Consider the following 15,215-nt stretch of genomic DNA (forward strand, 5'->3'; position numbering starts at 1 on the left):
CTCCCCCTGCCCCAGAGCTTAAGCTTCCATGACCTTCCCAAGTTGCCCCAGCTCCTGAGACCCCTTCCCTTGGCTTGCTCCATCCCCAAAAAGTAGGAGGAAAGCCTCTTTGGGGGCAGAAACAAACCCAGCTGACTTCCCAAGCCAGATGGTGGGGGCCCACATTTGAGAGCTGAGTTTTTCAGATTTTCCGTCCAAGCAATCTGCTAATGGAGGCGAGAACACGACTCACAGTGCAATCGCTGCCTCTGTCAACATGGGGTAATGATGTGCGGAAGCTGGCGCCTCGCTGGAAACTGTGAACCTCCAGATATTCCCGAGCACCTGCAGCCCTGGTCGCCCTCCAGCAAAGGGAGTGGGGCCGCAGGCGGGCCGCGGGCCGGGCCTGTTCTGGGGCCTGGGTTGGCACTGGGCCCCGGAAATCTATTTTGGAGACCCACAGAGCTCTCCCTTATTTAGAACATAGGAAACTGACAGCTTCGAGTGACAGAAAGCACCCCAAAAAAACAAGGGAGCGTTTGTTTCCATTTTGAAGGCGGTGACACTTTTCTTGGCGTGCACGTGGGCAGGACCTGGGCGGGGGGCTGGGACAGAGCTTCTCCGAGCCTCTCCACCCCTGCCCGCTCCGCCAGGCCAGCAGGGCCTCCTGGCCCTCTGCTCTCTGTGGCCGCCCGCAGCCCCTGTCTTCTGCCTCCTCCTCTCCTTTCTGAGACCCAGGGCCGTTCCCTCCTGCAGGCCCGCTCTCTCGGATCTCAGGGACCCCATGTGGCAGCCAAGCCCCAGCACGTGTCCCCACATACCAGGCCCGAACCCCAGAAGCTAGCCATGCCACCCCCCTTTCACTGTCTGTCACTGACTTTCCACCAGTGACAGGAGAGACACCAGAGAGGACACTTACACAGTGTCCATCTTGTCTCCTAAACAACTCAAATGCAAGCATTTTCTCTAGCCCACTGCCAGCCCCCATCCAAGCCACCATGCTCCTTCTGTTTTAAAATGTATATTTTATTAATATATGAGTATGACGGGGCCACAGATCACGAGATGACTGCCGTTGAGGAGACAGCTCGTTGCAGTCCCGAGGCAGGCAGGGCCGCGTGGGGAGACACTCAGGAGACGGGGATCGAGGGACATGTAGGCAAGAGCCTGTGCGGGCGTCTGTGGGGAGGAGCATGCTTGGAATTAGCTGGTTTGAAAGTTTTCTGTGGGATCGGGGGCCCTGGGGATGCCCCCCTGGCTGTCTGCCCCTGGCCCTGAATGATTAGGGCAGGTGGATAGTGGCCAAGAGAATGACAGCCTGACAGAGGAAGCAGAGAGGCATGTGGGCCCTGGAAGGGCCGGTGTCCTATGTGATGTGTTGCTCCCAAGTCAGCTGTTCCCATCCCCGGGAGTCGGCTGGCCTGGGAGGAGCGACCACTCCGCTGGGAAGGCCCCGGACGTCAAAGCGTCAGAAATACAGAAAACACAGCAGGATGGATGTGCCTTCCCTCACCACGCTCCGGCCTTTCCGAACATTCTCCACACAACAGCCAATGACGGAAAAATGCGATCTGATCATTTTACACACACACACACACACATGCACACCCTCCTTGCCAATTGAAAGTCTTCTGTTTGTTCTGAGTTAGTTGAGGACCACGGTGGTCCTTGGACTCCCGGCCTCACACCCAACCACGCCCCTGTCCCCATTCTCCAGACAGCCTGGCCTCTGCAGGCTCTCGAATATGCTCTATCGAGAGTGCATATCCGTGTGCCTCGTGGAGATATGCCCCGTCTACCTGGGCACCGCCCCCGCCCTCAGCCCGCTCCTGCCTGCTCACCGTCTGGCCTGCAGGTGCTCAGAGCACCAGGCTCCTCTGAGGGCCTCACCGGTGTGAGTCCTAGGTCCAGGGGCATCCTCCCACCAGACCGCAGTCACCGGGGCACCCCAGCATCTATCTCAGGGCCCGGCTCACAGCACACACTCCACAGACACTTGCAAAAGGGCTTCTAATCCTCTTGGTAACCTAAGAGGGAGACATTCCTTCTTAGCCCCGTTCTCAGGAACAGACAGAGACTCGGGAGGTTCCCTGGCTTCCAGGTCACACAGTTATAAAGGGACAGAGTCGCTTCCAAGGGAGGCTGGCATTACTCCAAAGCCCCTAACCTCTCCATGGGTCCCTCCTTGCCCTCCCTCCCAGGAACCATCATTTTGGGGGACAGCCTAGGCCCAGGCCCCAGGGACACTTGGTGTGCCCTGTACCCACCTCTGTTTTCTGTTTTGGGCAATAGAACCAGCATTGGCAGGTGGTGGGTGGGGGTGGGAGGGTCTAATGGGGGTGTGTTTTTCTGCCAAGTATTGGTTGGGTTGTATTCTCAGGCTGCCATAATGAAGGGCCACAACTGGGGGGTGCTTAAGTCAAGACACATTTACTGTCTCCCGGTTCTGGAGGCTTAAAGTCTAGGATCAAGGTGTTGGTAGCGCCGTGCTCGCCCAGAAGGCCCCAGAGGGTGTCTCCCTCTGCTCTCGGCTTCTGGTGGCTGCAGGTGTTCCTCAGTCCTTGGCTTGGGGGCGCAGCTCTCCCATCTCCTCCTCCATCATCACGCGGCCTTCTTCCTGTGTGTCCTATGTCTGTGTTCACATTTCCAGGTCTTCTTATAAGGCCACCAGTCATACTGGATTTAGGGCCCACCCTACTCCAGGGTGACCTCATCTTAATTTACTAACTACACCTGCAAAGACCCTATTTCCAAGTAAGGTCACATTCTGAGGCTCTGAGTGGTCATGAATTTGGGGGGAGCACAATTCAACCCAGTCCAGGGGGATTTTCTCTTCCTCTGTCCTGTCTCCTGGAAGTGCCCAGGGATTTGGGGCACTAAGCGGCCGTGACCTGAGCCCCTGTCAGAACCCACCAGGTCCCCCCAGATCAGAACACAACAGAGCATGAAAGGCCTGAACTGGGAGTCCGGAGCCCTGCCAAGCAGTAGGACCAGCCCCCTCCCCTCCCCGGGCCTTCACTTCCTCGGCCAAACAGTGGGGACTGAACCAGACACTTTTCCCAGCTGTTACACAGCTGTGACATTCTAGGATCCAGAATGTTCCATAGTCTCATTCTTCATAGGTCTTTATTTTTTAGCAGAAAAGTAAATGAAAGGTACAATTGCCATTACTTCTAAAAACCATCGGTGCAGTAATCCACACTTGTGGTGAGACGGTGGAACCCGGTGGGAAGGTTCTGTCCATTCTACCACGGTTCCTTTCGATGAGTCATTCAACTGCCACATATTCCTTGGGTGTCTGTGTCTCAGATTCTGGCCTAGACACAGGAAAAAGGGGTGAATGGGCCAGACAGCATCCCTATTCTCGGGGGGCTTGCAGCCACATTCTTGATGTAATTATGGTGCGAAGCGTTACAAGGCGTTCCCAGGGCCTGGGTGCCAGGGACGGCCTTCTCTGGGTGCATGGGAAAGGAGGGAACAGAATTGAGGGGTTCCTTGGGGCTGCAGTGGAGGGGAAGGCTGGGGAGAGGGGGGTGGACGCGCCCAATCAGCCCCCTGAGAAGCGGCAGTGTCTGTGGGGGCTCAGCTCTCGGACTCTCCTCCCCCGTCTGTCGGGAATCCCGAGGTTAAGCAATAACCGGGATTCCTCCATCCCTGGCGCCCTGTGTTCCCGCAGCCACTTCCTGGGACTCAGATCTCCCCAGGCCCGCTGGGCTCCCACAGCTTCTTATCCCCTTCCCGGAACCCTGCCCACCCCGGCCCTGCCCCGCTGGGGCCACTGGGGGGCTGTGCCCGGCCCGCACCCCATGCCGGAGCCCAGGCCTGCTGCCCCTGTTCCAGGCAGGGCCGGATGCACTACCCGAGTGGCTGGCGCTTCCATCGGGACATGGTAGGAAGGTGGGATCGTGGCAGGGGTTTGGAGGGTCAGGCAGTGTGAGGCTCTCCGCACAGAGGCCCCAGGGGCCCAGGACGGGGCCCTCAAGCACCCTCCATCCACCCAGAGCAGGGAACTCCTCGGGGTCCAGGCAGCCGCTCCCCTGGTCCCTAGCAAGGAGGGGGCACCTCTGCTCCTTTCCCAGGGAAATTACTGAAATGTGTTTAGGGACCCACTCTTGTTCCTTTCAAAGCTGCCCTTGACCTTATGTCCACCAGGGCTGAGGGGCAGTGCCCGCAGTCCCTGAGATGGAACGGACACCCCGGCCTGGTACACACAGGAGTCCACCCCCCGGTCAGGGCCGGGGCGGGAGAAAAAGCAGGGGCCCCGGTCAGCTCCACCTGCCCTGCCCCGCGTGTGCAGGGCCTTCGCCCCTCCGGGAAAACCCTCCCCTGCCGCCGAGGCAGGAGGCCGTCCGAATTAAAGGGTGTCGGCAGCTGTAGTCATTAAGATAAAAGGCGCACTAATGGCTCGAGTGTTATTTAGTTCTGATATCTTAATTTAATTGGATTTTTTTTTTTAATTAAGAAAAAGACCCATAATCCTACAAGCCCTGGGCTGGTGCTGCCTCTTCCGAAGTTGAACTTTAAAGGCTGGGCTGCAGAACCCCCGTGCCTCCTGCCTGAGGCTGCCGGGGCCTGGGGTCTGAGACGGGAAGGAGGTTAGGAGGCGACCCAGAGAGAATGGGGTTCGCCCAGGCCTGCAGCTCAGGAAGGAAGTGGCAGCTTCGTGCCCAGGAGGCCAGTCGTGGGCATTGCTGCCACCGCACTGACAAGGGCCCCGAGCGGCAGCTCCCGAGACCCGGATGGTTCTCCGTCTCGGGCAGTGAGCCTCCTGCCTCCCGTCTGACCCCAGAAGCCCTGCCCTTCTCCAGCTCACGGCCGCTCTCCCAGGCCCAGCGCTGCCCAGAGGAGAGCGTGTGTCCCTGCTTCCCGGCCCTCCCGGGCCCTGGCCTCCTCCGCTCTCCCTGCTGCCCTCCCCCACTGGGCTCTCAAAGCCAGAGGCTGCTTGGTGAAGGTGATTGATGGTTTACCAATAGCAGTGGAATGAAGTTTTAATAGCCTCAGATTAAAGGATCAGGGGGCAGACGGAAGCAGGGGCCCGGCTGCCTGGCATTCATCTTGCTGCATCGTGCAAAGTCTGGAGCTGTGAGGAAGGGCCTGTTACAGCCACAAACCAGTCTGGGGGTTGCGGGGAGCCCGAGACATCAGGCAGACCCCTAGTGCCACTAGGGCAGGCGCAGGAGCCCCCGCAGCCCTCTGGGTCCAGCGCAGAGCCTCAGGAGCTTGGCGCCCTGGCCCAGGTGTGGGCACCCGCCACAGGTCCAGGCTGAGCATTCTGGGGGGTGAGCAGACAGGTGGGGCCTCGGGTCCTGGCTGGGAGCAGTGCTGGGCAGAAGCCCAGGTCAGACCCCCAGGGAGTTGCAGAACATGTCTGCTTCTTGGATGAGAGATCAGTTCTCTGCTCTTCATGGGCAAATGTGATTTTTCTGTCATTTAGGGGATTCTTTGTAAAATAAATGCACATTCCCTCCCAAATCCTGTATGACCCTGGGTGCCTGAGGCCCAGGCTCATGGTGGATGTAAATGGGGATTTGGCATCGGCTGCAGGAGGGTATTTCTCCTCCTCTGCCCTCTATATGCTTATCATTCACATCCCCACACCACAGGGGAAAGGAGGGGGCAGGGCCTGGGTGGCCCCTGTGTGGGGGGCCACCACTTCCTGCAGCCCCCACTGCCCCTCATGTCCCTTCGTGTCTCCTGAGACAGGTACTGGGCACACATGTGCTGACTCACCCTGCAGGCCAGGCTCTTAGCACAGCCAGCAGCTTGCCTGTGGTGGGGCAGGGGGCCAGGGCCCAGGACATGAGGTTCCAGCACCCTCTGGGACTGAGCCAGAGGATGAGGTGGGACGGCCCGTGTCTGCATCAGGCCCCGAAGAGACCCTGCCGGCAGGGAGCACTGGAGCTCTTTGCTTCTGAAACCAGCCATCGGGGCCCCCGGATGCCCAGGGCCAGGCAGGGCTGGCTGGACCAAGGGACATAAATAGAAGCGTGTGTGATGAATTGTTTAAGGTCACTGAGCAGATATGCATTTCAGCTGGTTTAAGACCCAGTGTCACCACCAGGGCAACCCATTCACTCGCTAGTTAATAGCCTAGGAGGCTTGGTCCAATCAGCCAGCAGGCACCCTCAGCAAAGGGCATCCCGGGAGCCTGGGGTGGGCTGGGCAGTTTGCTGGGAAGACAGAAGCAGGGCCAGGCGGGGCTGTGGTGATGGGAAAGGGAGTGGGGTGTGGGCAGCACACCCTGGGGACAGGATGCTCTCAGAATGGTAACCAGTGACTGCAGCTGAGGAAAGCTGTGAGGGACTGAGTGGGCATTTGAAGTCCCACCCTCTGCTTTCAGCATGTGGCCTTGAGCACATTTAATATTTTGGCAGGATCCTCATCTTTATGCTTTTCAAACGATGCCAGGCACATCTCAGGCACAGCCAGGTGCTGGTGGAGGAGGGCGGGCAGCTGGAAGGGAGGTAAAGGGCTTCCTGGCCCACAGCAGCATCTGACTATTGATCACACGTCAGGCCCCTCTGCCATCTACTCAGCCGCCAGGGCTGAGGTCGGCTCCCTCCTCCCAAGGCCCATTTGGGTGACAGAGGGACATGGGGCAGGCAGCAAGGCTGCAGGCAGGAGGCCTCCTGTGAGTCAGTTGGCACCAGAGAGTGCTGACGTCACAGCCCCTGCAGGGCACACGCTCTGCATCTCGCAGGGTGAACATAGCTGCCCCTCCTAGCTTGCTGCAGTCCCGGGGAGGGAGGGCCCTGGAGGAGAGGTGACAGCAGACCCCTGGCACAGAGCCATGGAAGGCAGATCTGGCTCTAAGGGGCACTGGCTCAGCGTACAGAGCCCACAATGCCGCTGCCCATCAGGACCACCCACCCCCTTCCCAGGACCCCAGGCCACAGTCCTAGAATGCCTCCTCCCCACCTCCCAGAGGCAGAAATAGCTCGTGGGTCAGAGAGACTAACCCACAGCCCTGGCTGCACTCTGGCCTGGCAGAGGGCACCATCATGGTGCAGCACGCCCAAGCCCTTATCGCCAGCCACCCAGCTTCCTAGGCTCCATTACTTCTCTGGTCTGCCCTGGGCTCAGTCTCTAGAGTGAGCACCGGGGTTTTCCCCCATCAAAGGGTCATAGCCAAGATGATGACTCCCAAGTGGGGCTCAGAGCAAGCCTTGGTGCCCCAGGAAAAGCCACCCCAGGCCCCCCTGTCTGCCCCATGCCTGCTTCCTCCAGTTCGCTGTCCTAGCTAAGATGATCAAGGTCCCAGCTGCCCCATCCTGAGGCCACATGCCCAGAGCTTTCAGCCCCTCCAAAACCTGCTACTGTAAACAAAAAAAACTTTAAGGCACGTGCATCAGACAACTGTTACTCAGCACATTTTATGGTGTTTTGCCTTGCTTTGAATATGTAAAATCACTAAGCTCTTTAATTCAGCACTTTCCTGTATAGTTCAGAGGCCTAACTCAGGGTAATTTAAGCTCTGTTTGCCACGGTCGCTGACACTTCGGCCCCCCTCTCTCGTTCACTGGCTGAACCGCTCTGCCCCTCCCGCGGCTCGGTGCCCCTCCTGCTCCCTTTCCCAGCTATCTGGACCCCCTGATAGGCTGTGGATCCTAGAAATGTGATCTCCTCTCTTTTGGAGATGTCACCAAGATCCTTAGTCGCTGCGTGATGTTGCTCAGATGGCTAATCTAACTTGGGCTGGCACAGAGGCGCTTGCTGCACGCGGAGGTCTGGTGTTTTCGGAGTCTGGCGTCTGCCCTCCCAGGGCCAGCAGCTGACTGCCTGCTTCTTGCTTTCTGTTCCCCAGGGCATCTGGGCGAGGGAGCAGCTGACCCTTTAATCCCAAGACCTCTTACCTGCAGGCTGTGAATCGCTGCCCCCCTGGGTTTCCTGGGTGCCTCCTGGTCCCTGTTTAGCCAGAGCTCAGGGGCCTGCCATGCAGCTGAGCTTTGAATCCTGATTTGGTCTGGGGCTGCCAGGCCCATTGCAGAAACGTTTCCTGGGTGTCGCCCTCCCCACCTTCCGGAGAGAGCTCTCACCTGCCCTGCTGTGACCTTTGAGTATGTCCTGTTCCCCACACACCCCGGTGTGACCTCAACCCCAAGCTTGTGTCCCAGTTACCTCCCCAGGGACATCATCACCGCCCTCCCCACCCCAGGCACCAGAACACATGTACCCAGCCCGCATTCCCTGCCCCTTTCCCTTCTGGACTGTCCTCAGAGGGGACAGCAGGCGAGCAAATGGCCGGAGTTGATGCGGGTCCCTGCGCAGTGACCCAGCGGGTGCTGAATCCATGAAAAGTTCTGTCACAGGGATTTCCGCTCGGCTGCTGGAAGGGAATTCATTTCCAGCCTGGCCCAAGACTTTACCAGGGCACGGGGTGGGGGACCGACTCGGAACTGGGCTGCACCTGTGGATGCCTGTCTGGGGGAACGGCCAGGACCGGGGCCTGCAGGGTGGCCAGGCCCTGGGCAGGGCCAGCTGGAGCCGATTCTCCCTGCCTCCCTGTCCCACTCAGGCCCAGCCGTCCAGGCCAGAGTCAGGCTCCTCATGCCGAGAGGAGCCCACTCCTGTGCCTGTAGCGAGCTTCGTCTTCACCAAAGAGGGCCAGGTGAACCTTGGTGGGTTTGATTCAGACTGCCATCCTGAGACCTGCCGGTGGCTGGTCCACACGGCCGCATCGTCCAGGTTTAAGGCGTGGCCTTGATGCTCACCCACGTGGAGAGGCCCCTGCATCTGGGAACTATGCATCCTAGTGTGCCCATCAGGGAAACTGAGGCCCAGAGAGGTTCAGGGACTTCCTGGATGCTACATAGCTGTGAAGAAGGGCCCCATTCATTCACTCTGCAAACATCTATCGTGTGCCAATGGCGTACCAGCCCCGAGAACAAAGCAGACCCAAGCCCCTGCCCCGTGGGGCTGACATTCTAGCGAAAGAGACTTGAGAAATGAGAGAAGGAAACAGGAGGAGCAGCGGTGGCGGTGCTGGAGGCCGCCAAGAAGACGCAGCCGGGACGGGGTGGGCAGTTGGAGGACAGAGGTAATTGCTCTAGGAGGCCCCTTTCAGTTTCCAGTTTTTAGAATTCAAATAAGGAGAATCAAATCAAGTTAAATCCTATTCCACAGAAAGGTCTTCTCTCTGCTGGGCCGGGAGGCAGCCAGGTCCAAGGCTGCTCCAGCCCCCTGGACGCCCCCCGAATCCAGCCTTGTGGAGAGGGGAGCCCCGGCTGCTGGCAGCGATGGCCCTCCTCCCTCCCCCTGCCAGGCCTGCTCCCAGACAAGAGACCCTCCTCGGAAGGTCCCCTTCCTGGGGGCGCACGCGCCGGGGATTATAGAGCCCGTCTGATTTGTAAGGGCGCCTAGAGGCCGAGGTGGGGCCGCTTTCTGGGGCCCCGGTTTCCCGCTCCCTCTGGCTCTGCGGTTAACAGTGAGCTCTGTGGGACAGGCGGCAGCACTTCAGCCGGAAGAGCAGGGGAGCCCTTTCCTTAGAAGCTCTTTAAACTCTCGTCTCCTGGGGTGGCCCTGTGCCCCAAACACGTGGTGGAGCAGATACGCGGGGTGTGAGTGTGTGCACGTGGGCTCCCCACGGCCGCCGTCCAGCCGGCTCTGTGGCCTGGCTGCCCTCCCGCCGCACGTGGGGAGACCTTGGGGACAGAGCAGAGGAAGCTGGGAGGGTGAGGGAGGACATGGCGACAGACGAGGCAGCATGAGGCAGAACTGGGAGAGGGGGCCACGGGGGACAATGAACAAAGGAAGACAGAGGGAGAGAAGAGGGGTGATCAGAAGGTGCGGGTGGACTGGCTGTGGCACAGAGGGGCCCGGGGGCCTGCAGGACGGAGAGAGCGTGGGCCCAGCGGAGCACAGGGGTGGGGGCTCTGGGGAGCTTGCATCTCCGAGGCAACTGCTGCCCGTCAGGGTCAAGGTGACCCCGTGCCGCCCAGATGGGGGCCGACCTGCCCCAGCCCCGGTTATGGGTGGATCCTGGGGCACAGTCAGGACATCCTTCTGTCTGTCTGCATTCTGCAGAACCACGAAGAGAGGCGCTTCGCCACACAGGCCCAAGGAGAAGGAGGCACTGCCTTCGTGGCCTGTGGGGTGGACAGTGCAGGGGAGGCCCTGAGCTGGGGGTGCCGGCCTGGTGAGAGCCAAGGGGACCCTGCCTGGGCAGTCAACCCAGCCCTCTGGGCCCTAGGACCATCTGATGGAGTCGCAAGGCCAGGAGCAGAGGGCTGGGCTAGGCACCCACACCAGGGGGGCGGGGGCTGCCCCAGCGGGTACCCAGGCCCGCACAGAAACCACCATCGGGGACAGGGACATGGCGGCTGGCAGAGCCTGGGACCTGGCCCCTCCCTCCAGTGCTCTTCGGACCCGCCTGGCAGAGACCCCAGGAGGGCTTGTCCCGCTGCTGCCTGGGAGGCTGGGGGGCTTCAGCCACACTGGGAAGCCCCTCAGGTGGAGCGATTCTTGGGGGTTTTCTTCAGGCTGTTTTGCCCTTAAAACCACACTTCAAAGCAGGATGGAGGCCTTCCTGCATCCCGTGCTCCCTCCAGGCTGGTCCCCGGGGCGACCCCAGGCCCTTGCTTCCCCTCTCTGGGCATTTCCCTCCATTTATAAACCACAAAGAGTCAGCCCTTCTCCGGAGGATGCTGAGAGGGATAATTAAGGTTGTTTCTAAGTATGTAAAGTGCTCTTTGGAGACAGGCCTAGTGTAAATAAGAGTGGTTTTATTATTAATAGTAAACATTTATTAAGCACCCACTGAGTTCCAGGCACCACGCAGAACACCAAAGAGACCCCTGCCCAGCCCCTGCCAAACGTCTCCCTCCGCGCTCCCCGCGGCTGAGAGCAGAGCCAGGCAGCAAACGGCTCGAGAAGATCTCGGGGTCACGGCTGCACACACCTGGGCCAAGGGATGCGCCTCCGGGCCTCAGCCCAGCAGCCACGGCGCCTCGTGGGGGCCGGGAGTCCAGGCCCCTCTTGGGCTACGTCACGCTTAGTAGGCCTCTTCCCCTCCTGGCCATCCCCTCATCTAGGGGGGAGAGTGGTGAGAGGCGCACACGTGTCCTACCATGTCGGGGGGCTGTTCTGGGTGGGGATGGGGCCGGCGAGACCACGGAGACAGGGCGCACCCCACACACTCGGTCGTTCCCCAGACAGACTGGCTGAGCTCTGCGGGTCCCCTGGTTCGGGAAACACTCAGAAAATGAACTCTCTCACTCAGCCAACTGCTCTGCCTAACCCTGTTAACTCTTCGTGGAGAAGTTTCTAAAATCAAGTATCCGTCTCTCTACATTACTGCAGGCAGTGTATCGATTAAAAATTACTTTTGCTTTGATAACTAGGGGTCCTGTGAGGCCTCGGCGCCAGAGACGGGGGGTGGGGAGCAGGGCTCCCCTGGCGGGCGCCGGGCGGACTCCGAGCCGCCCTGCAGGGCCAGCTGCCCGGCTCTGCCGCCTTCCTGACCCTGTCCTGAGGCTCAGCAAGCGGAGCTTCTTCCTCCCGGCCTCTGGCTTTGACCCTTGGTGAGAAGTAACCCCCTTAGCAAGACTCCCACATTCTGCTGCAGGTCATTTACGCTGTTCTGTGACTCAGGGCCCTTTGGGGAGCTGGGAGAACTCACTACTCAGGGACCGAGCAGGCAGAGGGAGGAGGCACGGACGGGGGAGCAGGGCCCCTCCTGCGCGTCTGCGCACGTGCTGAGGGCTGGCGTAGCCTGTCGGCAGTTCCCAGCGGTGCTGGGACTCTGGCTGCACGTGGCCTCAGCCAGGGCCCTGGAAACTGTTCTGATACCAGCTGTTAATAAAGAAGGTTTGTTCAGTGCCATTAAACTTTGTCCTGAGAGTAGAGGGCAGGGGCACCCGGCTGCTCAGTCAGTCCAGGCTGTGCTCTGAGCCTGGCTCTGCCCTGTGTGCCAGGGCACAGATGGGTTCTGCTGGGACCTGCCCGGACCCCCACTCCTCCAGGCCTGGTCATTGGTGGGTTTGATGGAACATCCCTCTGCTCTCCACCACCCCCACTTCAGGAGGGACACGGTGTTGCCAGGGTGGGGGTGCCTCAGCTGTGGGAAGTGGAGAGATTCTAAGAGATGAGAGGGTTCAACCCCTGCAGTGTCTGGGTGACATCAGGAAGCCCCTTGACCTCTCTGAGCCTCAGTTTACTCAACTGCAAAACAGGGACGGTCATTCTGGTCTTAGGAGATGCTGGGTGTTGGTCGGCTCGGGCTGCCGTAACAGAATACCACAGACCAGGGCGGCTGAAACCACAGAAATGTATTTTCTCACCATTCTGGAGGCTGGAAGCCCCAATCAAGGCCCAGCAGGGCTGGTGGCTGATGAGAGCCCTGCTCCCAGCCTGCAGACGGCCACCTCCTCCCTGTGTCCTCACATGGTGGGGCGCATGAGCTCGGGTCTCTTCCTTTTCTTAGAAGGGCACTAATCCCATCATGGGGGGCTCACCCTCAGCTCCTCATCTAAATCACCTCCCAGGGCCCCACCTCCAAACACCAGCCCAGTGGGGTGAGGGCTCCAATATAGGAAGGGGGGTGGGGCGAGGTTGATACACAATCAGTCCATAACTAGTAGTGAGAATTCAACAAGGTCCGTCCATAGGCTGTGAAGCGTCCCTCCAGAGCCAGGCTTGTACGTGCTCAGCAGGAATCCACTCCCATCCCTACCCTGCCTCCGTCGCTTTGGAAGTAAAGGAAGTTGGTACAGACAGAAGGAAACAAAGACAAAAAATCAAAGCCCATGGGTGGCCAAGGGCTTGTCTGGTGAGAAGCCAAGCCCGTGCTCCCCCTCTTTGTACAGAGGCGCCCCTCCCTCCTCTCTTCTGGACAGCAAGGCAGCTGGTGTCGGAACCTATTGCTGCCTTCCTCCCGGCCCGTGTTCTGCTAGGAGGCAATGTCTTAATTTTAAGCTATACTTGTGCTTCTAGTTTTAAGGGGTCTCTCCCTGAACCAGGCCTCAAATGCTCGCGCAGGCAGGCCTAACGGGGCGGCCCCCAGGAACCGGGACCAGGGTGGGCAGATCTGCAAGCCGCTCCACTCAACCCCCAGAGTGCTGGGGGCCCTGCTCAGCCGAGTCACCATCGCCCTTGCAGCCAGGCCTCATGGTGGGCTTGACAGAGCGCCTTCACTCAGACATGCAAAGCCCTCCCGGGGAGGCAGATTGTTGTTCCCATTTTAGGGTCAAGGGGACAGTGAAACTTCTTATCAGGGGCAGCCTGGGCGGCTCCGCCTTCACTGCGGGACCACAGCAGTTCCCTGGACATCCTGGCATGGGCTTTGTGGTTTCCAGGAAGGGGACTCAGGTGCCCTCTTGCCATTAAAAGTACCACAGACCAAGGGTCTTAAAACAACAGAAACTCACTGCCACAGTTCAGGAGGCCACAGGTCTGAAATGGAGTTGTTGCAGGATTAGCTCCTTCTGGAGGCTCAGAGGCCCCACCCCAGGCCTCGCTCTGGCTCCTGGGGGTGCCCAGCCGTCCTTGACATCTCACCTCTGCCCTGTCTCAGACAGCCTTCTCTCTGTGTGTCTGTCCTCGTCGTCCAAGGACCCCAGCCGAGCGATCCAGGCCTCCCCGTGCTCCAGCATGACCTCACCTTAACTAAGTACTTCTGCAAGGACCCCATTTCCAAGTAAGGTCACATGCTGAGGTTGTGGTGGACATGAATTTGGGGAGGACGCTGTTCCATCCCATACATCAGCCAACATCTGCGCCCTTTTGGGAATGCAGAGCCCAGGGGAAGAGGAAAGCTGAAGGGAAGCAGCTGGCAGAGGAGCTCGTACTACGAGGCAGGAGGTGACGGAAGGCGGGGAGCCCTGCTCTGGGCAGTGTCTTAAGCAGAAGAGCCACCAGCGTGGTCTCCACACCCATCCCCATGGCCTGGGAGCCCTTCAGGAAGCCGGGGAGCCCACCCAGGCAGGGGGCCAGGTCTGACCATTGCCAGGGCCCAGAAAGGGCTTGGGGCTGAGCTCTGAGCCTCAGGCTGGGGGCTGCACACTGGGCCCATAACCTGTGAAATAGGCCTGCAAAGCGGACGTCTCCAGGTGTTAGTAATTACTGGGGAACCTGTGCGGTGTCTGACTGCGACCGGAAAAAAGGGAAGCCCTGGGTTCAGGCGCCAGGCTGGGGGACACGTGGGCTCATTTGCAGGGCTCAAGATGTGCAGGGGATGTCCCCCGGCCAGCTGGGTGGAAAAATTAATTACCTCGGTGGCTGACTCAAGCCGGTCGTTTTGCCAGTGCAGCTCTGGTAACCCGCGCTGGGCACGGCCTGGTCAATAGGCTTCTATTTTTAACTCTGGGATCAGCAGGCGTGTTTTCCGGAGAGGGAGGGCTGTTCACTCAGCTGTCCCTCCATGCAGGTCGGTGTCCCCGGCCAGCTATGCTCTCTGTGCCCAGCCACCCCACCCACCCTCGGCCCTCTCCTCCTTCCTGGGAAAGGTAACTGGACTTTCAGGGGTCAGCAGAGAGAGGCAAGGGGTCACGGTGGCTGAGATGGGGCAAGAGTTCCAGGCTCCCCCACCCTGGCCAACATGGTGTCCAGCTGCCAGTGTCATTTTGCAGGCCCCAGACCCACCAGCTCTTGGCTTTCTCTGAGGCCTGTGCTTAGGGTCCCTGGGCAGCACAGACATGTAGACCCCACCTGAGTACTAATCCCAGGAGCACCCACATGTGGCTATCTGGGCTGCTGCTTTATGCACGGCCCCTGCCCCCCCACACGCAGGCTCTCTGATGCAGCAAGGCTCTGCTCCCCTCTGTGCCTCTGGTCTCATCTGTGGAATGGGCTCAAATCACTGCCCAGAGGCCAGGGAGGAGTTCATGAAATAACTCCAATGGAGGGTTTGACTCTGTCCCTGCCCAATAGTAGGTGCCCATAAATGCCTGCTGACATCTTTTGGTTCTCCTTTGCTAAACCTCCCAACCCGGGGTACTAGGGTGCAAGCCCACGGGGGCCTGACTCAGCAGCTGGGCTGCGCCCCTGCACTGACCCTGCACCCCACCCTGCCCCGGTCAGCACTTCAAGTGGATGCCTCCATTTCCAGGGCATCAGAACCACAGCCACCAAGCAGACAAGTAGGAAGGTGGGGCAGGCCTCATCCCAGAAGTTCATGCTTCTTATGGATTTAAGTCCCCCTGCTTGTCTGAGGCAAGACCAAATTTACAGTACGTGGATCTAGAGTTTGCAAATGGCCTGTTGCATGTGGAGTACTGGGCCAGGAGGAAAGAAACGAGGGA

General features: G+C 59.6%; 1 protein-coding gene across 9 annotated transcripts in view; it reads left to right on the forward strand.

The window, feature by feature from the left end:
• The window catches only part of CAMTA1 (calmodulin binding transcription activator 1), an 833,565-nt gene that overhangs the window by 666,974 nt on the left and 151,376 nt on the right, over positions 1-15,215 (forward strand). The gene's annotated exons all lie outside the window — the stretch shown is intronic.

The sequence above is a fragment of the Manis pentadactyla genome, chromosome 4 (genome assembly GCF_030020395.1).
Source record: "Manis pentadactyla isolate mManPen7 chromosome 4, mManPen7.hap1, whole genome shotgun sequence".
Lineage (NCBI taxonomy): Eukaryota > Metazoa > Chordata > Mammalia > Pholidota > Manidae > Manis > Manis pentadactyla.